The sequence below is a fragment of the Rattus norvegicus genome, chromosome 8, assembly GCF_036323735.1.
Source record: "Rattus norvegicus strain BN/NHsdMcwi chromosome 8, GRCr8, whole genome shotgun sequence".
In the NCBI taxonomy this organism is placed as follows: domain Eukaryota; kingdom Metazoa; phylum Chordata; class Mammalia; order Rodentia; family Muridae; genus Rattus; species Rattus norvegicus.
In genome coordinates this window covers 20,278,014-20,301,700 of record NC_086026.1, presented here as the reverse complement: position 1 = coordinate 20,301,700, position 23,687 = coordinate 20,278,014, and the positions used below count along the sequence as shown (strand labels likewise).

The 23,687-nt window shown below is 42.1% G+C and overlaps 1 pseudogene; it reads right to left on the bottom strand.

Annotated features, from left to right (window-relative positions):
- Positions 1-313: 313 nt before the first annotated feature.
- On the bottom strand, positions 314-23,233 carry LOC108351808 (40S ribosomal protein S6 pseudogene; annotated as a pseudogene).
- Positions 23,234-23,687: the final 454 nt, after the last annotated feature.

Genomic DNA, 23,687 nt, shown 5'->3' with positions numbered 1-23,687 from the left:
TCCAGTGCCCATGTGTTTGAGGCTCTTCCCCACTTTTTCTTCTATTAGTTTGAATTTAGTTGAATTAGTTTGGTTTTCTGTGGAGGTCCTTGATTCATTTGGACTTGGGTTTTGTACAGGGATATAAGGATGGATTGATTTGCATTATTCTACATGCTGACCACTAGTTGAACCAGCACCATTTGTTGAAAATGCTATCTTTTTTCCACTGGAAGGTTTTAGTTCCTTTGTCAAAGATCAAGTGACCATAAGTATATAGGTTCATTTATGGGTCTTCAATTCTTCTTTTTTCAAGGTCTGATTATTTATTTGTTACTCTTAAAGACTTATTTTTGACTGGACTCAGATTTAGAAGTAGAAGCTCTCAGCGAGGACAGCCTATGTCTCTTGGCAATCTGTTCCTGGCACTTTCTTTGGCTTCCTTCATTCTCTTGGCCAAAAGTTTAGCGTATTCTGCAGCCTCCTCCTTGTTTTTCTTAGTGCGTTGCTTCTTCAGAGCAATATGTCAGCGTTTGTGTTGCAGGACACGGGGAGTAACAAGATGCTGAATCTTGGGCGCTTTGGTCCTGGGCTTCTTACCTTGTTTAAGGGCTTTCTGACAACATACTGGCGGACATCATCTTCTTTGGAGAGATTAAAAAGCTTTCGGATTCTACTAGCTCTTTTAGGCCCCAACCGACGAGGCACAGTAGTATCTGTCAGTCTTAGAATATTCTTCTCTCCTTTATTTGATTTTATTATTTTATTTTACAATAACCAAGTTGAGAACACTCAGGTTGGCACCCACAATGCACTCACAAACAGACTTGCGCTTCCTCTCTCCAGTTCTCCTTGGTCTATAACAAGAATGCCCTTTACTCAACAGCAGGCGCACTCTGCCATGGGTCAAAAAGCCTTGCTTCATGGGAAAACCTTGTTTGTCATTCACACCACTGATCGGGACCACAAAACCCTTCCCTCTTCACCAGGCGTATCAGCAGCCACTTCTGTGGCCATGCGCTTCTCATAGAACACACGAAGCTTGTGTTCGTCATCCACTTCTCTGAGTTTCTGACAGCCAGTGGCAGGGAAGGAAATGTTCAGCTTCGTCTTGACACCAGGGTCTTCAATTCTACTCCACTGATCTACCTGCCTCTCCCTGTACCAATGCAATATTGTTTTTATCACTATTGCTCTGTAACACAGCTTGAGGTCAAGAATGGTGATTCCCTCAGAAGTTCTTTTTTGTTGAGTATAGTTTCCATTATCTGGGTTTTTTGTTATTCCAAATAAATTTGCAAATTTCTCTTTCTAACTCTATGAAGAACTGAGTTGGAATTTTGATGGGAATCACATTGAATCTGTAGATTGCTTTTGGCAAGATGGCCATTTTTACTATATTAATGCTGCCAATCCATGAGCATGGGAGATCTTTCCATCTTCTGAGATCTTCAATTTCTTTCTTCAGAGACTTGAAGTTCTTGACATACAGACCTTTCATTTGCTTGGTTAAGTCAATATAGAGGTATTTTATATTGTTCATGACTATTATGAAGGGTGTCATTTCCCTAATTTCTTTCTCAGCCTGTTTAGGCTTTGAGTAGAGGAAGGCTACTGATTTGTTTGAGTTAATTTTACACCCAGCCACTTTGCTGAAGTTGTTTATCAGGCTTAGGAGTTCTTTGGTGAAACTTTTGGAGTCGCTTATGTATACTATCATATCATCTACACATAGTTAGATTTTGACTTCTTCCTTTCTAATTTGTATCCCTTTGACCTCCTTTTATTGTCTGATTGCTCTGGCTAGGACTTCAAGTACTATATTGAATAAGTAGGGAGAAAGTGGGCAGACTTCTCTAGTCCCTGATTTTAGTGGGATTGCTTCAAGTTTCTTGACATTTAGTTTGATGTTGGCTAGTGGTTTGCTATATATTGTTTTCACTATATTTAGGTACGGGCCTTGAATTCCTGATCTTTCCAAGACAGTTAACATGAAGGGATATTGAATATTGTCAAATGCTTTCTCAGCATCTAATGAGATGATCACATGGATTTTTTTCTTTGAGTATGTTTAGTAGTGGATTGCGTTGATGGATTTCCATATATTGAACCATCCCTGTATCCCTGGGATGCAGCCTTCTTGATCATAGTGAATGATTACTTTGATGTGTTCTTGGATTCAGTTTGTGAGAATTTTATTGAGTATTTTTGCATTGATATTCATAAGGGAAATTGGTCTGAAGTTCTCTTTTTTTGTTTGGTCTTTGTGTGGTTTAGGTATAAGTTTAGTTGTGGCTTCATAGGAGGAATTGGGTAGTGTTCCTTCTCTTTCTATTTTGTGGAATAGTTTGGACAGTATTGGTATGAGGTCTTCTATGAAGGTCTGATAGAATTCTGCACTAAACCCATCTGATCCTGGGGTTTTTTTTTTTTTTTTTTGGTTGGGAGACTTTTAATAACTGCTTCTATTTCTTTAGGAGTTATGGGAGTCTTTAGATGGCTTATCTGATCCTGATTTAACTTTGGTACCTGGTATCTGTCTAGAAAATTGTCTGTTTCCTCCAGATTTTCCAGTTTTGTTGAATATGGACTTTTGTAGTAGAATCTGATAATTTTTGAATATCCTCAGATTCTGTTGTTATGTCTCCATTTTCATTTCTGATTTTGTTAATTTGAATACTCTCTCTATGCTTTCTGGTTAGTTTGGCTAAGAGTTTTTCTAGCTTGTTGATTTTCTCAAAGAACCAGTTCCTTATTTTGCTGATTCTTTGTTTAGTTCTTTTTGTTTCTACTTGGTTGATTTCAGTCCCGAGTTTGATTATTTTTTGCAGTCTACTCCTCTTGGGTGTATTTGCTTCTTTTTGTTCTAGAGCTTTTAGGTGTGCTGTCAAGCTGCTAGTGTGTGCTCTCTCCAGTTTCCTTTTGGAGGCACTCAGAGCTATGAGTTTTCCTCTTAGCACTGTTTCCTTGTGTCCCATAAGTTTGGGTATGTTGTGCCTTCATCTTCATTAAATTCTAAAAAGTCTTTAATTTGTTTCTTTATTTCTTCCTTGACTGAATTATTATTGTGTAGAATGTTGTTCAATTTCCATGTGTATGCATGCTTTCTGTTGTTTTTGTTGTTATTAAAGACCAGTCTGTAGTATTCTGATAGGATGCAAGGGATTATTTCAATGTTCTTTAATCTGTTGAGGCCTGTTTTGAGACCCATTATATGGTCAGTTTTGGAGAAGGTACCATGAGGTGCTGAGAAGAATGTATATCCTTTTGTTTTAGGATGGAATGTCTATAAATATCTGTTAAATTCATTTGGTTCATAACTTCTGTTAGTTTCTCTATGTCTCTGTTTAGTTTCTGTTTCCATGATCTGTCCATTGATGAGAGTGGGGTGTTGAAGTCTCTCATTATTATTGTGTGAGATGCAATGTGTCCTTTGAGATTTGATGTTTCTTTTATGATTGTAGTTTTTTCCCCCTTATATTTGGAGCATAGAAATTCAGAATTGAGAGTTCAACTTGATGGATTTTTCCTTTGATGAATGTGAAATGCCCTTCCTTATCTTTTTTGATAATTTTTAGTTGAAAGTTTATTTTATTTGATATTAGAATGGCTACTGCGGCTTGTTTCTTGGGACCATTTGCTTGGAAAATGTTTTCCAGCCTTTTATTCTGAGGTAGTGTCTGTCTTTGTCACTGAGGTGTGGTTCCTGTGTGTAGCAAAATGCTGGGTCCTGTTTACTTATGCAGTCTTTCAGTCTATGTCTTTTTTTTTTTTTGGTTCTTTTTTTTTGGAGCTGGGGACCGAACCCAGGGCCTTGCGCTTACTAGGCAAGCGTTCTACTAGTCTATGTCTTTTCATTGGAGAATTGAGTCCATTGATGTTAAGAGGTATAAAGGAATAGCAATCTTTTTCCTGTTATTTTTTGTTTTTAGAGGTGGAATTATGTCTGTGTGGCTATCTTATTTTGGGATTGTTGAAAGAAGATTACTTTCTTGCTTTTTTCTAGGGTGTAGTTTCCCTCCTTGTGTTGGAATTTTCCATCTGTTATCCTTCATAGGGCTGGATTTGTTTGAAGATATTGTGTCAATTTGGTCTTATCATGGACTATCTTGGAATCTCCACATACAGTGATTGAGAGTTTTGCTGGATATAGTAGCCTGGGCTGGCATTTGTGTTCTCTTAGGGTCTGTATGACATCTCCCCAGGATCTTCTGGCTTTCATAGTCTCTGTTAAGAAGTCTGGTGTAATTCTGATAGGTCTGCCTTCATATGTTATTTGATATTTCCCCCTTACTGCTTTTAATCTTCTTTTTTTGATTTTTGCATTTGGTGTTTTGACTATTATGTGATGGCAGAAATTTCTTTTCTGGTCCAATCTATTTGGAGTTCTGTAGGTTCTTATATGTTTATGGGCATCTCTTTCTTTAGATTAGGGAAGATTTCTTCTATAATTTTGTTGAAGGTATTTACTGACTCTTTAAGTTGGGAATCTCTGCTCTCCTCTATAGCTATTATTGTTAGATTTGATCTTCTCATTGATTCCTAGATATTTTGGATTAGGAGCTTTTTCTGTTTTACATTTTCTTTGATGGTTGTGTCAATGTTATCTTCTGCCCCTGAAATTCTCTCTTCTATCTCTTGTAATCTGTTGGTGATGCTTGCATCTATGATTCCTGATCTCTTTCCTAGGTTTTCTATCTCCAGGGTTGTCTCCCTTTGTGATTTCTTTATTGTTCCTATTGCCATTTTTAGATCCTAGATAGTTTTTTCAATTCCTTTGATTGTGTTTTCCTGTAATTCTTGAGGTGATTTTTGTGTTTGCTCTTTAAGGGCTTCTACTTGTTTAACTGTGCTGTTCTGTTCTTTCCTCAGGGAGTTATTTATGTCCTTCTTAAAGTCCTCTATCATCATTGTAAGATGTGATTTTAGATCCAAGTCTTGCTTTTCCAGTGTGTTGGGATATACACTATTAACTTTGGTCTGAGAACTGGGCTCTGATGATGCCAAGTAGTCTTGTTTTCTGTTCTTTGGTTTCCTGTGCTTGCCTCTCGACATGTGGTTATCTCTGGTGTTAGCTGGTCTTGCTCTCTCTGACAGTGGCTTGAGCCTCCTGTAAGCCTGTGTGTCAGCACTCCTAGAGACTGGCTTTCTCCCACTGGGATTGGGTACAAAGAGCTGTGTCACAGGTTCAGCTCCGGGCACAAGTGGAAACCAGAAAGGTCTAGTCTCAGACTGCTCCTGGTTCCTGTGTCCTGATGACTCCAGGCAGGTCCCTTGGAGTATAATTGGTGGTCTTACCTCTGCTTTCAGGTGTGTCAGAGCTCCTGGAGACTCAGCTCTGGGGGCAGGCAGAGACAGGAAAGATCCTGTCCCTGAGTGCTCCTAGGTTCCTGTGTTCAGAGGGCTCCAGGCAGGTTCCTCTTGGGCCAGGAATGTGAGCAGAAGTGGTGGCCTCCCTGAGTTCTCAGGATACTCCACACTTGTCAACTTTCACTTTTTTAATCAACTTCTTTGAAGTTTTAAGTCGTTTCTTGTTTGACAGTCAGCAGTTGTTTTGACCTCTGGGTGGAATAATTTTGACTTATGGGAGGAGAGCATGTTGATCCAGACTTGCTCTCAGCACTCCTAGCTCTCTGCCTCCAGTCATCTTTCACTTGGACTGCTATATTGTCAAGGCTCTTGACATTCACAGTCTGTTTTTCTGCCCTTTGACTAGGGGATTGAACATTTTTTTCCATCTTGGACGTTTTTTCTTTTCATTTATTCTTTACTCATACAATGCATCTTGACCATAGCCTCTCCCCCTCCACTCCTCCCATTTCTGTTCCACAAAGTTCCCTCTCCCCCAGATCCACTCCTACTCTTTTCTCTTCATAAAAATGCAGGCTACAGAAGGACAATTCTTTTTCTTGGATTCTTTTTTTAATTTACACTTCAAATGTTATTCCCTTTCCCAGTTTCCCATCCATAACCCCCCTATCCCATCCCCCTTTCCCCTTCTTCTGTGACAGCATTCCCCCTCCCCAACCACCTTCCTGCCTCCCCAACCTGACATTTCCCTACACTGGGAGATCTAGCCTTGGCAAGACCAAGGGCTTCTTCTCCCATTGATGCCCAACAGGGCCATCCTCTGCTGCATATGCAGCTGGAGTCATGGGTCTGACTGTCCATGTGTCCTCTTTGGGTAGTGCTTTAGTCTCTGGGAGTTCTGGTCTGTTGGTATTGTTGTTCTTATGAGGTTGCAAGCTCCCAGAAGGACATTTTTAAGAATTGAGCCAGTGGTAGAGCGCTTACCTAGGAAGCGCAAGGCCCTGGGTTCGGTCCCCAGCTCCGAAAAAAAGAACCAAAAAAAAAAAAAAAAAGAATTGAGCAAGGTCTGGCTTTGTCCCATAATCATTTTTTTCATTTTTGCAGTTTTCCCACAGTCTCAAATTTCCTTTTAATTCTGGCACTCAAATTGATGATGATGTGATGGTGATGATGATGGTGATGGTGACGGTGGTGATGGTTGTGTGGGGCATAGATGTTCATACACAATAATGTATGTGTAGACATCAGAGGATGATTTAAGGAGTTGATTATCTCCTTCTGTCTCACGTGGGCTCCAGGAATTGTACCCAGTTTCTTATCAGGGCTGGCTCAGCAAGTGCCTTCTCTAGGCATTCTGTTAGGGCCTGGCGTTGGTTGTTTTTATTATAACCTTAGCTATTTTGAAGGCTAGGGCTAGATAGGCTTTCTCTAAATGGTCTTCATTTTCTCTGATGGTGTGGCAGAAGCTGTAGTCATCTGGAATTTTCTCACCACTTCAGTATTTTAGAATCTATACTTTTCTCATTCTTGGTTTGTTTCCTCTTCCGTGGCTTAAAAAGTTTATAGTAAAGAACATTCTGAGTTTTGAATCTTTAAATTTAATGTCCAACTTTTGTGATAATTTGTAAAGGTGAATTCATATTTGTAGAGTCCTCCTCCAGATGCATAAGGCTTTGTAGAACCCCCTCCAGATGTTGAGGCTCTTTTTGTGTGTGAACTTTTTTATTTCTATTTTTGGTACAACATGTTGGCCCCTCATGGCCACTGCATCAGTTCCTGCCTCCAGGCTCCTGCCTTGCTTGAGTTCCTGCCCTGACTTCCTTCAGGGATGAACAGCAATGTGGAAGTGTAAGTCAAATAACAACCCTCCACCCACCCCAACTGTTTTTGTTCATGGTGTTTCAACACAGCAATAGAAACCCTGACTAGGACACCCCTATAACTGAGAGATAAGGGTGGGAAGAGCTGACGCCACAGCTGAAGTTAGTGTCCAGCGTCAACAGGACAGTTTCCTTCCTTAAAGCTCTTGGCTCTGCGGTCCACTTTCCATCCATATTCACAGGATCCAAGTTAGTAACTTTTCTCATTGCTGTGACAAAGTGCCTGACAGAAAAAAACCAGCTCAGGAAGAAAGGGCTTCTTATAGCTCACTGTGTAAGCGGGCACAGCCCATCGAGGCTAGGAAGGCATGGAGACATATGGGCTGTTATCTGCTGCCAGGAGGAGGAAGCAGACTGGAAGTGGGGGTGGGCCATAACACTAAAGTCCCACTCCCAGCATCCAGTTCCAGCAGGACTCCATCTCCTAACAGTTCCACAAGTTTTTGACATAGCCACACCAGCTTTGGACCAAGAAGTCAAACTCAGAGGTTTCATATTGAAATTACAACAGGTTGGTCACGTGCTCCAAAGTCTAGGCTGAGTGGAAAAGAGACTCCAATTCTTCCTTAAATTTAGGAATAATAAAAACAAAAAGGCTCTTTTTTGTTTTGTTTTGTTTTGGTTTGGTTTGGTTTAGTTTGGTTATTTTTGGGGGGTGGGGTACTTCATTTCAGTCAGGTTTGGATCTAGTGACTGAGACAAGAATGTACACTCTGTCGGTCAGTCTTGTGTGCTATTCTCTGTGTGTATAGGGTCAACACCACCCAGACTGGAGTATGAGCGGGAGGAGGAGGAATGTCACCCAAGGGAGTAGCTGCAAAGGTTTACACATGCAAGGTTGAAATTATAATTTTTATTTTTAAACTAACAGGAGCATGGAGGCATTTAATTAACATAAACCCAGGGATAAAGATTTAATCAAATTAGCACTCAATGGGTGCGTACGATCTATGGTAAAGGTCAGTTAGGATGAGGACTGGGCATAAGTTTTGTAATCTTCAGTGAGTGTGAGGTCAGTGACATTGCAGGGTTTCCCTGGATGATCAACTCGATCATCGTACAACCTGTGCCTGTGATCCCTGCCTTTGAGTGTGATGGGGGGCCAGGTGTAACTGTGTACTTCTGTTATTATTGATTACGTGTTCTTGGTGCTAGTGTGGCCTGTACCACTGAAGGCTTGGTTCAACATTCTAAGGCTCACGAAAGTGATTAGGAAGAGAAGTGTGATGCAGGGAATTTACCATCATGACCCTGTCTCTTTCTAGCATGATCTGTGAGCTCACCCAGGTGCCTTTCTTTGCCTGATGCCCTCAATCTGAGGCCGGAGTGCACAAACCAGGATGTTCTCCCATGAGGACACCCCGTGAGGCTTGATGAGATTTGAGTAGCCTCTGGGACTCTCCCTAGAACCTCCATCTCTGGGCTTGCTTCCAGGTGCTTTCACTGACTCACCAGGTGGCCTTTGTTTGGCAATTCCACAGCTCATTGCCTCAGTTTCCCCATTAGAAAACAAGCCCCAGTCAGACCTGCTTTATGTCTTGCTGATTGTGGTCTATGTTTCAAGTTTACTTTTTCTCCTTTCCTGAATATGGTTAACAAAGGTAACAGGAGTCTAAGGACAGCGACTGTGACCTCTGCCCTTGCATGCTTCCTACTCACCCGGAACTCTGCTAAGGGGTCATTTCAACACTACAGCTATGCTCACTGGGATTACCTTTATTTAACATATAAGGAGACTGGAGCCCAGAGAGGTTGGCCTGAGTTGGGTTGACTGGACCGTCATACTCTGAGAACATTTTAGTGTATTTTGGTAATACTTATCCCTCCCTCTTCCCCAACTTCTACCAAATCCAATCCCTACCCATCTAATTTTCTGTCCTCATTAAGATTCCAACACAATTCTTCACGGAAATCGTAAACAATCTTCAACTTCATATGAAGACTCAGAAAGCTCAGGGTATCTAAATAATTCTGAACAATAAGAGAACTGCTGGAGGGATCGCCATCTCCACTTCCGGCTATACAACAGAGCTACAGCAAGGAAAACAGCATGGCATTGGCTGTCAGCCAGACGTGCTGATCAATAGAACTGAATAGAAGACCTAGACATGATTTCACATACCTATGGACACTTGATTTTTGAAAAAAAAAAAGCCAACAATACACACCTCAGAAAAGATGACATCTTTAAGGAATGATGCTGGTCAATCTGGTTAGCTTGCACGTAGAAGAATAAAACTATAGCCACGTTTTCCACCCTGTACAAAACTGTTTTGTTTTAAACCCACCAAGTACAGTTTGTCCTGTGTATTATTTCAGATATATACTCCACTGGGATGCCCTTGGCCTAGCAGGAGCCACACCGTTAAAGAAAACCCACTCTCCCTCTCCCAGCAGTTAATTGCCAACAGTCCCTCAGCTAAGGGTAGGACTTTAGCCTCCCTTCACTTTCCCTGCTGGGATTTGATCTGGCTTGAGCTTGCACAGGTCTGTGCTGTTCCAGCCATGTGTGTTCCTATGTGCAGCCACCTCGCTGTGTCCAGAAAGCACTGTTTCCTTAAAGCCACCCACTGCCTCTGGTGCCCGAAGTCTTCCCTCCCCTTCTTCCACAGTGATCCCTGAGCTTCAGGAGGAAGAGGTGGGTTACAGTTGTCACACTTAGGGGTGAGCATTCTTCAGCCATTTTCTCTGCATCTTGACTACTTGTGGGACTCTGCATCAGTCACCATCTACTGGAACAGAGGCTTCTCTGATGAGGGTTGAGAGGTGCCTTAGTAATGAGTCCTTAGTAATGATTAAATCAGTTTAATATTGTGCTCATATCAAATGTAAGGTTCAACTGTGGTGGTACACTCCTTTAATCTCAGCACTTGGTAGGCTGAAGCAGGTAGATCTCTGAGTTCGCGGCCAGTCTGGTCTACAGAGGGAGTTCTGGGGCAGCCAAGGCTACACAAAGATACCCTGCTTCATCCCCCTCTTCCCTAAAAAAAACTCTAGCAAGAAAGTTGTTAGTTTCTCCTGTGATGCTCATGCCCATCAGCGGACATATTCTGACAGGCCAGTTTGGAGCAAAAAATTTTAATTGCCACGTCCCTGAATAACGTGAAGTCAAGGATGCCATACACTGTCTTTGCCCAGGGCTTCCCAGTTCTGATAGCTGGAAATCTAAACGCTATGGGGAATTAGAAGCACTGTGGTCTCAGGGCCTAATCCTTGGTTCACAGGTAAGAAAACTGAGCTAAGAGTCAGTGCCTTTAAGGTTATGGGTATTTTCCACGTTAAGAACAGATCTCTGGTTAAGTCCCTGCCCTTTGCACACACCGCCCGTCGCTACTACCGATTGGATGGTTTAGTGAGGCCCTTGGATCGCCAGCCGGGTGGTCCCACCTCCCTGGCGGAGCGCTGAGAAGACAGTCAAACTTGACTGACTAGAGGAAGTAAAAGTCCTAACAAGGTTTCCGTAACAAGGTTTCCGTAGTGAACCTGCGGAAGGACCATTAACGGAGAGACCGAGAGGACCGGAGCTCGCTCCGTCCGTCCTCTAGGGTCTGTGTGAGTCCCTCCTCTCCCCCGGAGGTGCGTCCCGCGGGGTGGTACGTGATCCGGTCCGGGGTGGTAGCCGGGGCGCGCTCGCTCTCCCGTGACCTCCCCACCCTCCGCCGCGGCTCTCCGGCTCTGATGGTGCCGGGGTGGCTTTGTCGCGTGCGGGCGGTGTCGGTGCCGCGGTGGGCTCGCGCATCCCGCCCCGCTTTCTGGGCCTCGCGTGTCCGACCCGCTCCTGTCCGGGTACCTAGCTGTCGCGTTCCGGCGCGGAGGTTTAAAGACCCCTGAGGGTGTTGCCCTTCTGCCCCCGGGGTCGCGGGGACGGTGGGGCCCGTAGGGACGTCGGTCGTCCGCCGGAGGGCTTCCCGGTTCCTACCTGCCCGCTCTCCCTCATACTCAGCGGGCCCCTCTGGCGGGGGCGGCGGGGGCGTGTCGCGAGCCCCTTCTGGGCGGGAAAAAAAAAGGAAAAACAAACAAACAAACAAACAAACAAACAAACAAACAAAAGAACAGACATCCGTTCTCTCTTTATCTGCATCCGACCTACCAACAAAGCCTCAGCAGAAATACCTGCACACACGGAAATTCAATTCTTACCGTTCTTAAACGTTACTCAAAGTTTTTCTTAAAAACTTCATCTTCGTTAAATATGATTAGGAAAACCTTATAGATAACGTTTTAGCTGTAACCAGCCTAAGTACTTACAATCATTTATCGTGAGATTTATTCCCTGTAAGCTACATTGGAACTAGATCAAACTCACATAATTCATCTGGATTTGTTTTTGAAACAAAATCCTATACCGTCAGTGCCTCTGACATGATTCATGTTTCTTTTACAAAGTTTTGGGTTGAAGGAAGAAAAAGAAATAGCCTACAATTAGATCCTCTGAGTTTAAGAATCCTTTTTTAAAATTAAATTAATTGTTTTGAGAAAAGGTTTATTGTATAGCTGGATCTTGCTGTGTAGACCAGACTGGCCTTGAGCTTACAAAGATGTGTCTGCATCCTGAGTGCTAGGATGAAAGGCGTGTGTCTCTGAACCCAGACAAGTTCAGGATTCTGATGTTTTCTTTCAAGTGGCCGCTATAAAACTCTTTATAATTTTAGCTCGTGCCCAAACTTGGTGTGGAGCATCATTTAATATTGGCTGGCTATTAATATTCTTATAAACATGTCTATACCCCAGACAAATTATGGGTATTATTTATGGATATGATCCCTGTGTCTTTATTTACAAAGGCAACATATTGGCAGATTTGAAAAGTCTGTTTTCTGTTTTTTTTAACATCCAAATCTTTTCACCTACTGCTATCTGACAATATGCAGATTTGTGTCACTCCAGGAATTATGTGTTTGTATACAAATATATGGAAAACTACGCAAAGAATAAAAAATTTAAAGACATTTACATTGTGTTTCATCTCTCAGGGAGTCACCGCAATGTCTATATATTATGTAATATTATGCAATGTGTATAACACAGGGGTTTGTGGCATTATAATACTTACATGTATTTATAAGTCATAAAATATTTCTTTGTACATTAGAACATAAAATTAAATCTAGTGATTGAATGAGCCTAGAGACTCTAAACTTAATGTATTTTTGTGCATACTAGATTTTTCTTTTATTGGATATTTTCTTTATTTACATTTCAAATGTTATCCCTTTTCCCAGTTTCCCCTCCAGAAACCCCCCATCCCATCTGTCCACCCCCTGCTTCCAGGGGCACCCACCCGCTCCCTCCCTCCCACCTCCCTGCCCTGTCATTCCCCTACACTGGGGCACTGAGCCTTCACAGGGCCAATGGCCTCTCCTTCCACTGATGCCTGACAAGACCCTTCCTCTGCTACATATGCAGATGGAGCCATGGATCTCTCCATGTGTACTCATTGGTTGGTGGTTTAGTCCCGGGGAGCTCTGGGGTATCTGGTTGGTTGATATTGTTGTTCTTTCTATGGGATTACAAACCCCTTCAGTTACCTCAGTCCTTTCTCTAACTCCTCCATTGGGGTCCCCACGCTCAGTCCAACAGTTAGCTGGGAGCATCCTCCTCTGAATTTGTCATGCTCTGGCTGAACCTCTCAGGAGACAGCTATATCAGGCTCCTGTCAGCATGCGCTTCTTGGCATCTGCAGTATTGTCTGGGTTTGGTGTCTGCATATCCGATGGATCCCTCTGCTCCACACTTTGTATTTCCTCCTGTGAATATTTTTGTTTCCCCTTCTAAAGAGGACTGAAGCATCCACACTCTGGTCTTTCTTCTTCTTGAGCTCCATGTGGTCTATAATTGTATCTTGGGTATTCCGAGCTTTTGGGATAATATCCACTTATCAATGAGTACATATCATGGGTGTTCTTTTCTGATTGGGTTACCTCCTCAGAATGGTATTTTCTAGTTCCATCCATTTGCCTAAGAATTTCATGAAGTCATTGTTTTTAATAGCTGACTAGTACTCCATTGTGTAGATGTACCACATTTTCTGTATCCATTCCTCTGTTGAAGGGCATCTGGGTTCTTTCCAGCTTCTGGCTATTATAAATAAGGCTGCTATGAACATAGTGGAGCACGTGTCTTTGTTATATGTTGGAGCATCTTTTGGGTATATGCCCAAGAGAGGTATAGCTGGATCCTCAGGCAGTTCAATGTTCAATTTTCTGAGGAACCTCCAGACTGATTTCCAGAGTGGTTGTACCAGTTTGCAATCCCACCAACGATGGAGGAGTGTTCCTCTTTCTCCGCATCCTCACCAGCATCTGCTGTCATTGGAGTTTTTAATCTTAGCCATTCTCTCTGGTGTGAGGTGGAATCTCAGGGTTGTTTTGATTTGCATTTCCCTTATGACTAAAGATGTTGAACATTTCTTTAGGTGTTTCTCAGCCATTCGATATTCCTCAACTGAGAATTCTTTAGCTTTGTACCCTGTTTTGTTAATAGGGTTATTTGATTCTCTGGAATCTAACTTCTTGAGTTCTTTGTATATATTGGATATTAGCCCTCTATCAGATGTATGGTTGGCAAAGACCTTTTCCCAATCTGTTGGTTGCCGTTTTGTCCTATTGACAGTGTCCTTTGCTTACAATTGCCTTAAAATTTACCTTAAAATTTGCCTTTGCAATTTTATGAGGTCCCATATTCTTGATGTTAGAGCATAAGACATTGGTGTTCTGTTCAGGAAATTTTTCCCCTGTGCCCATGTGTTTGAGGCTCTTCTCCATTTTCTCTTCTGAGTTTGAGTGTATCTGGTTTTCTTTTTCTTTTTCTTTTTTTTTTCATTAATATCTCTTTTTTTTCTCCATCTCTATCAAATTGGGTGTTTCTTATTTACATTTCAATTGTTTTCCTGGTTTCCAGGCAAACACCCCCCTAACCCCCTTCTATATAGATGTTCCCCTCCCCATCCTCCTCCCATTACCGCCCTCCCCCCAACAATCCTGTTCACTGGGGGTTCAGTCTTGGCAGGACCCCTTTCACTGGTGCCCTTACTAGGTTATTCATTGCTACCTATGCAGTTGGAGCCCAGGGTCAGTCCATGTATAGTTTTTGGGTAGTGGCTTAGTCCCTGGAAACTCTGGTTAGTTGGCGTTGTTGTTCATATGGGGTCTCAAGCCCCTTCAAGCTCTTCCAGTCCTTTCTCTGATTCCTTCAACGGGGGTCCCGTTCTCAGTTCAGTGGTTTGCTGCTGGCATTGGCCTATGTATTTGCCATATTCTGGCTGTGTCTCTCAGGAGAGATCTACATCCGGTTCCTGTCAGCTTTCACTTCTTTGTTTTATCCATCTTATCTAGTTTGGTGGCTGTATATGTATGGGCCACATGTGGGGCAGCCTCTGTTCTAAACTTTGCCTCCCTATTCCCTCCCAAGGGTGTTTTTGTTACCCTTTTAAGGAAGGAGTGAAGCATTTGCATTTTGGTCATCCTTCTTGAGTTTCATGTGTTCTGTGCATCTAGGGTAATTCGAGCATTTGGGCTAATATCCACTTATCAATGAGTGCATACCATGGGTGTTTTTCTGTGATTGGGTTACCTCACTCAGGATGATAGTGTATGTGGTTTTCTGTGGGGGTCCTTGATCCACTTGAGTGTGAGCTTTGTACAGGGATATAAGAATGGATTGATCTGCATTCTTCTACATGCTGACCTCCAGTTGAACCAGCACCATTTGTTGAAAATGCTACCTCTTTTCCATTGGATGGTTTTAGCTCCTTTGTTAAAGATCAAATGACCATAGGTATGTGGGTTCATTTCTGGGTCAGTTCTATTCCATTGATCTACCTGCCTGTCTCTGTGCCAATACCATACAGTTTTTATCCCATTGCTCTGTAATACTGCTTGAAGTCAGCAATGGTGATTCCCCCAGAAGTTCTTTTATTGTTGAGGATAGATTTTGCTGTCCTGGGTTTTTGTTATCCAAAATGAATTTGCAAATTGTTCTTTCTAACTCTGTGAAGAATTGACTTGGGATTTTGATGGGGATTGTACCAAATCTGTAGATTGCTTTTGGTACAATGGCCATTTTTACTATATTAATCCTGCCAATTCACAAGCGTGGGAGATCTTTCCATCTTCTGAGGTCTTCCATTTCTTTCTTCAGAGACTTGAAGGGCTTGTCATATAGATCTTTCATTTGCTTGGTTAGAGTCACACCAAGTATTTTATATAATTTGTAACTATTGTAAATGGTGTTGTTTCCCTAATTTCTTTCTCAGCCTCTTTATCCTTTGAGTAGAGGAAAGCTACTGATTTTTTTTTTTTTAGTTAATTTTATATCCAGCCACTTTGGTGAACTTTTTTTAAATCAGGTTTAGGAGTTCTCTGGTGGAATTTTTGGGGTCACTTAAGTTTACTATCATATCATCTGCAAATAGCCATATTTTGACTTCTTTTCCAGTTGTATCCCTTTGATCTCCTTTTGTTGTCTAATTGCTCTGGCTAGGACTTCAAGTACTACATTGTATAGGTAGGGAGAGAGTGGGCAGCCTTGTCTAGTCCCTGATTTTACTGGGATTGCTTCAAGTTTCTCTCCCTTTAGTTTGATGTTGGCTACTGATTGGTTGTATATTGCTTTTAGTATGTTTAGATATGGGCCTTGAATTCCTGATCTTTCCAAGACTTTTACCATGAAGGGGTGTTGAATTTTGTCAAATGCTTTCTCAGCATCTGATAAGAAGATCATGTGTTTTTTTTCTTTGAGTTTGTTTATATATTTGATAATTTTGTTGGATTTCTGTATTTTGAACCATCCCTGCATCCCTGGATTGAAGCCTACTTGATCATAGTCAATGATCATTTTGATGTGTTCTTGGTTTGTGAGAATTTTATTGAGTATTTTTTCATTGATATGCATAAGGGAAATTGGTCTGAAGTTCTCTTTCTTTGTTGGCTCTTTGTGTAGTTCATGTATAATCGTAACTGTGGCTTCATCAAACGAATGGGGTAGAGTTCTTTCTGTTTCTATTTTGTGTAATAGTTTGAAGAGTTGGTTTTAGGTCTTCTTTGAAGTTCTGATAGAATTCTGCACTAAACCTGCCTGGTCCTGGGCTTTTTTTGGTTGGAAGACTTTCAATGACTGCTTTTATTTCTTTAGGGGTTATGGGACTGTTTAGATGGTTTATATGATCCTGATTTAACTTTGGTACCTGGTATCTGTTTAGAAAATTGTCCATTTCCTCCAGATTTTCCAGTTTTGTTGAGTATAGGCTTTTGTAGTAGGGTTTGAGAATTTTTTGAATTTCCTCATTTTCAGTTGTTATGTCTCACTTTTCATTTCTAATTTTTGTTAGTTTGGATACTATGTCTGTGCCATCTGATTAGTCTGGCTCAGGGTTTATCTATCTTGTTGATTTTCTCAAAGAACCAGCTCCTGGTTTTGTTGGTTCTTTATATATATATTCTACTTGGTTGATTTCAGCCCTGAGTTTGATTATTTCCTGCAGTCTACTCCTTCTGGGTGTATTTACTTCTTTTTGTTCTAGAGCTTTCAGGTGTGTTGTCAAGCTGCTAGTGTGTGCTCTTTCCTGTTTCTTTTTGGAGGCACTCAGAGCTAGGAGTTTTCCTCTTAGCACAGATTTCATTGTATCCCATAAATTTGAGTATGTTTCCCTTCATTTTCATTAGTTTCTAAAAAGTCTTTCTTTTTTTCTTTTATTTCTCCCTTGGCCAATTTATCATTGAGTAGAATATTGTTTAGCTTTCATGTGTATGTGGGTTTCTGTTGTTTTTTATCTTATTGCATGCCAGCCTTGGTCCATGGTGATCTGATAGGGTGCAAGGGATTATTTCAATCTTCTTTTATCTGTTGAGGCCTGTTTTGTTGCCAATTATATGGTCAGTTTTGGAGAAGGTACCATGAGGTGCTGAGAAGAAGTTATATCCTTTTGTTTTAGGATGAAATGTTCTATAGATATCTGTTAAATCCGTTTGGTTCATAACTTCTGTTAGTTTCTCTATGTCTCTTTTTAGTTTTCGTTTCCATGATCTATCCACTGATGAGAATGAGATGTTGAAGTCTCCCACTATTATTGTGTGAGGTGCAATGTGTGCTTTGAGCTTTAGTAAGGTTTCTTTTATGAATGTGGGTGCCCTTGCATTTGGAGCATAGATATTCAGAATTGAGAGTTCATCTTGGTGGATTTTTCCTTTGATGAATATGAAATGTCCTTCCTTATCTTTTTAGATAACTTTTGGTTGAAAGTCAATTTTATTCAATATTAGAATTGCTACCCCAGCTGGTTTCTTGGGACCATTTGCTTGGAAACAATTTTTCCAGCCTTTTACTCTGAGGTAGTGTCTGTCTTTGTCACTGAGGTGAGTTTCCTGTATGCAGCCAAATGCTGGGTCCTCTTTATGTATCCAGTCTGTTAGTCTATGTCTCTTTATTGTGGAATTGAGTCCATTGATATTAAGGAAAAGTGATTGTTGATTCCTGTTATTTTTGTTGTTAGAGGTGGGATTATGTTTGTGTGGCTATCCTCTTTTGGGATTGTTGAAAGAAGATTACTTTCTTGCTTTTTCTAGGGTGTAGTTTCCCTCCTTGTGTTGGATTTTTATATCTGTTATTCTTTGTAGGCCTGGATTTGTTTGAAGACATTGTGTAAATTGGTTTTATCATGAATATCTTGGTTTCTCTATCTATGTTAATTGAGACTTTTGCTGGGTATAGTAGCCTGGGCTGGCATTTGTGTTCTCTTAGGGTGTGTATGACATCTGCCCAGGATCTTCTGGCTTTCATAGCCTCTGTTAGGCCATCTGGTGTAATTCTGACAGGTCTGCCTTTATATGTTACTTGACCTTTTTTTCCCTTAGTGCTCTTAATATTCTTTCTTTGTTTTGTGCATTTGGTGTTTTGATTATTATGTGACTGGAGAAATTTCTTTTCTGGTCCAATCTATTTGGAGTTCTGTAGGCTTCTTTTATGGGCATCTCTTTCTTTAGGTTAGGGATGTTTTCTTCTATAATTTTGTTGAAGATATTTACTGGCCCTTTACGTTGGAAATCTTTACTCTCTTCTATACCTACTACCCTTAGCTTTGGTCTTCTCATTGTGCTTTGGATTTCTTGGATGTTTTGAGTTATGAGATTTTTGCATTTTGCATTTTCTTTGACAGTTGTGTCAATGTTTTGTATGGTATCTTCTGCACTTGGATTCTCTCTTCTATCACTTTTACTCTGTTGGTGATGCTTGCATCTATGACTCCTGATCTCTTTCTTAGGTTTTTCTATCTCCAAGGTTGTCTCCCTTTGTGATTTTTCTATTGTTTCTATTTCCATTTTTAGATCCTGGATGGTTTTATTCAATTCCTTCACCTGTTTGGTTGTGTTTTCTTGTAACTCTTCAAGGAATTTTTGTATTTCCTCTTTAAGGGCTTCTACTTGTTTACCTGTGTTGTTCTGTATTTCTTTAAGGGAGTTACTTATGTCCTTCTTGCAGTCCTTCATCATCATGGGATGTGCCCTTGAATCCAAATCTTGCTTTTCTGGTGTGATGGGGAGTATCAGCAAGTATCCAGGACTTGCTGTAGTGGGAGAACTGGGTTTTGAGGATGCCAAGTAGCCTTGGTTTCTGTTGCTTATGTTCTTGTGCTTGCCCCTGCCATGTGGATATCTCTAGTGTTACCTGCCCTTGCTGTCTTTGACTGCAACCTATCTCTCCTGTGGTCCTGGTTGTGTCAGAACTCCTCAGAGTCCAGCTGTCTCTGTGATCCTATGATTCTGGGATCCTGTGATCCTGAGATCCTCATTGTGTTTGATCTCCAGGGAGTCGAGCCTCTGTGATCCAGCGGTCATGTGATCCTGGGCATTTTAGAACACCTGGAAGTCCAACTTCCACTGGGTGTTTTGGTACTTGGTGCAGAACCAGTGCCCAAGGTCTGCTCATGGTACTGGTTCAGACCAGAAGGAACCTGTCCCCTGGCTGGGTGGGGGTTCCTAGGCCCCTGGATCATGGGGGTCCCAGTTATTCTCAGTGTTGGGGCAGTCGTGACCTCCTCACCTCTGATCCTGGGTGTGATAGACAACTGGGAGTTGAACTTCCTCTAGGTGTTATGGGAGTGGTGTTGTGGAGCCAGTGCCCAAGGTCTGCTCAGGGCACTGGTTTAGAGTGCCCCTGGTTGGGCAGTGATTCCTGTGCCCTTGGATCCTGGGGGACCCTGTTCTTCCAGGTGTTGGGGCAGATGTTGTGACCCCCTCACCTCTGATCCTGGGCGTGTTAGAGCCCCTGGGAGTCAGGCTTCCTCTGGGTATTGTGGGACTAGGTGTGGAGCCAGCGCCCAATGTCTGCTCAGGGCACAGGTTTAGACCAGAAGGGTGTGGATACTAGTTTTACCTTAATGATTTATAATAAACATATTTCAAATTAGACATTAAAATGTCTAATGACAAATCATTGTGACAAGCTGTATCAATCTGTCGGCAATGAATTAATAATGACACAGACTGTGTGAAACTAAGCTTCTTACAGGGTAGACTTCCTGGATTAGGTGGATGCCATTGATCTTAGCAAGGTCTGGAACACTCTTTCCAAACTTCTTGACTTGCTATCGCTCTGTCACTTCCTCAGACAGCTCACATGGGTCCCTGACATATCTGTGAAGCCTTACTCTGCATACAGATTTCATGCTCTGTGAGGAGGAGTCCCAGTGGTTTGTACACCAGTTTGTTTTGTAAGGATCCTTAAGCATCTGTCTCCTGGGTGCCTAGTGTCAGGCTCTAGCCAAAGTTAATGCTCAGGGCTTTGTGCCTGTGACTGAGTGTACCAGATGTATTGTCTTTGTGTGACCTTCACATATCTCATCTCTATGCCGAGCAAATACAGGTGATAAGGCTAATTCTTGTTTGCTCATTTAAAATAGTTCTCTCCTGGGCTGTGAGCTTCCTTAGCAGAGAACGGGACACGTGTGTGTGTGTGTGTGTGTGTGTGTGTGTGTGTGTGTGTGTGTGTGTGTGTGTGTGTTCAGCACCTCTTCTTTAAAAATAAATTAATAATAAAGCTCTGTATATGTATTAGAGGCTGAAAATAATATTTCAGAAATTTATCATTCCTGGTTTATGTGGTGGTGGAGATCAATCCCAGGGGTTTATACGTGCCAGGCATGCACTCTACCAACTGAGTTGCACCCCTAGCCCTTGGCCTGAAATTTGTAAGAAACCTCTTTTCAAAGCCACATAAGTTTAACTCTTCCATTAAGAACCAATCTGCAAAAATCTCCTACAGGGCAAAGCAATGATGGTACCCAGTGAAGGGCTGCTTCTGACCTGGATGGATGCTGGTAGCTTTGTCTGGACAAGTGGCTGCTTTCAAACCCAGGGGCCCTTATTATAAAATGCTTGGGTAAATGAAGCCTTTGATGGAAGTGTCTTTCCACAAATGACATGAAAGATGCCAGGCCAGATGTGGTCTCACACCACAAGAAAAGCGTCTGTAGGAAGAAGTATCAGTGTATGGAAACCTCACTCTCCAGCTATGCATCGCTTTCATTAGGGTTTATTGTAGTATCGCTCATTCCAAGCCTTCATGAAGCACAGCAGAGGTGCCAACGGGGGACATAAAACACAGCAGACTCCTGGCTGTGCAGGGGCTGGCTGCATAGATGACCCAAGTCTTGGCACACGGAGACTCAGTAATGCAGGAGCACAGCCATCAGACACATCAGTGTACGCACCAGCAGGGATCTGAGGTTATTATGGGAAGAGCTGGTTTGAATAGACAGGTGGAGGCAGGAGAGTAGAAAAATGGCAAGTTCTAAGGAAGGGAAAGTTTTAGTGAATAAAATCACATGGCACCAAAATGCAATTGGCAAAAATGGTTGGCTAGGGGATTGGGGATTTAGCTCAGTGGTAGAGCGCTTGCCTAGCAAGTGCAAGGCCCTGGGTTTGGTCCCCAGCTCCGAAAAAAAAAAAAATAGTTGGTTAGCACTTGGGCAGGATGGTAGGATGTAAACAAGAGACAACAGAGCTGTGGGCTCTGGGGAGATGCAGGCTGTGTGCGGCTGGAATGGGTGGCGAATCCTGACCATACTGGACAGTTTAGATCAGAAAGGACAGGTCACTTGGGAAACACTGAGTACAAACCTCACGTGGGAAACAGTTTGAGAAGAGACTCTGACAGCAATGGTGGTGATGTGAAATTGCTGACAGTTAAAGACCACCGTGGGAGCCACAGTGATTTCTGAGGAGTATGTCCAATAGAGTAAAACACAAGACATATGTAGTTTTGTAAGTCCTACTAAAAAAAGAAAGAAATTAAGAAATGTATTTATGATTAAATTTCAGTTACATTCAGGTGTATAGACTTATGACAAGCAAGCATTGGATCCATATAGAAATAATTAATAAAATGTTTAATTAACTCTTTGGATTCCAGTGTCTTGATACTTAGGATCCTTATTTATTTATTATTTATTTATTTATTTATTTATTTATTTACTTATTTAGACGGAGTCCAGCCCAAGCTGCCTGGAACTCTATGTAGCCAAAAGTGACCATGAACTGATACTACGACCTCCACCTTTGCGGTGCACCAGCACAGTTGGGTGGTTTGTGTGGACTGGGGAATAAAAGTCAGGGCTGGATGCATGTGAGGCAAGCTGTCTGTCAACTGAGCTACATCCTCAACCTTGATCCTCATTTAAATGTTAAGTTCTCACCGGAAGTACTTTGTGCCTGGATGTTATACCATCCATAGCTGAACAGTCTATCCACACGGTTCACTCTTACTGAACCTTACTGAACTAAAGTGAACTCTTAATCACCCACTAAGTTTAATACCACAATCAAAATGTAGAACTACATCTCCATTATGCCAACCACTCCATAAGAGCTCAAGAGCCTCCCGTGCTGGTGGCAGCCATGTTGGATGGCTCGGGTTTAGAAACTTATCCTGGGGAGATAGCATGGGAAGACGAAGATAAATGACAAGATGTTTTATTTACTTCGTGGGAAAATAGGAAGATGGGGTCTCACTCTGTCACCCCCAAACTCCTGGCAACCTTCCTGCTTCATCCTCCCAAATGCTGCTCTATGAGAGGACAGTGATGAAACCACAGCCTTCAGGAGGTCCCTCCATCCTTTTTAGTACCTACACAGTGTGCCTGGGCACCCTCCACCCCTACTACTTAGGCCATTTCAATCACCATTAGGCCTAATCACATGACCATATTACCTGGATCCTAACTTACTAACTGGCTCCCAAAGCAAGCTTCAGGTTTGGGTTTTACACTATATATATATGCCTGCAGGTGCATCTGTATACCTTTCATATGTTTGATGCCCACAGTGCTAGGAATGGAGTCCAGTTCCTTTGCAAGAGCAACAAGAATTCTTAATTGCAGAGCTGCCTCTCCAGTCTCCATTTTTGTTTGAAACACAGTCTCATTACATAGCTGAAACAAATTCAAACTTGTGATCCTCCAGCCTCAAACTGGGGCAGGGGCATGAATTGCCAACCTAGCTTTTACACTTTCTGAAGACTCATCTTTTAGAGCAGAGCTTTGGATTGACAAGCTAGTTGAGCAGGGTGTGTGCACAGTTGTATGTGCTTACCTCTTCCACACACACCCAGCATTTTCACTGTTAACGTCTTGCATTGGTCTGACACATTTGCTAAAACCAATGCACCGATATTGATCTATTTCTATTTGCTGAAGTCCATAGTTTGTGTTGTTGCTCACTGAGCAGCCCTGAGAGTTTTCTAAGTGTATGTGGTGATGATGACCACTACCCTAGTCTTGTGAGGAACAAGTGAACCACTCCCTATCCCCCACTCCCCATCCATCTCACAAGCTTGATTTAATCAAGAAATTGAAAGACAGTATGCATAAGTACAGTTTTGTTAGAACTTGGTTCCCCTTGTCTGTGGTGGCTATCACTCCAAAACAGAATAGAGTATCGCCATGGGACCCTTTGGTCTGCCAAACAAAAAGCATTTACTATCTAACTCTGCAGGAAAAGTTTGGGGTTCTTTGAAACCCTGGTGCCAGCCGTTTTGTGCTCACTCATACCCAGGATGCCCAGGTCAGCCATGCTTCATACTGGATAGCATAATGGACATCTGTATCACTGCCATGTTGTCTAAGCCTAAAGTGGCCTCGTGGCCTTCTGTTCCTAATGGGGTGACCCATACCTGAATTTCTGACAGTTCTGGACCATCTGTCACCTGCCTGCATTGGGTTGTTAGTTTTACTTTAATCACAGGACATTAGTAACACTATGAGATGCTCTGAAGGAGATCACCTCTGATGTGTAGAAGCATTCTGGATTAACCAGGTGGATTAACTCTTAGCCCTTTCCTAGCTTGACTCAGGGGCATCAGGAGCCCAAGTGGCCTTGGTTTAGTGGTTTCCTGCTTTTGCCTCTTCAGCATAACCTACCAGGGTATGCCACCATCTGGATTAATTGTCTGGATCAGTTGTCAGTCAAGATGACCTATCACAGAGATTTATTTCTTGTTACTTGAAGTCTAATTAAGCACTGTCTA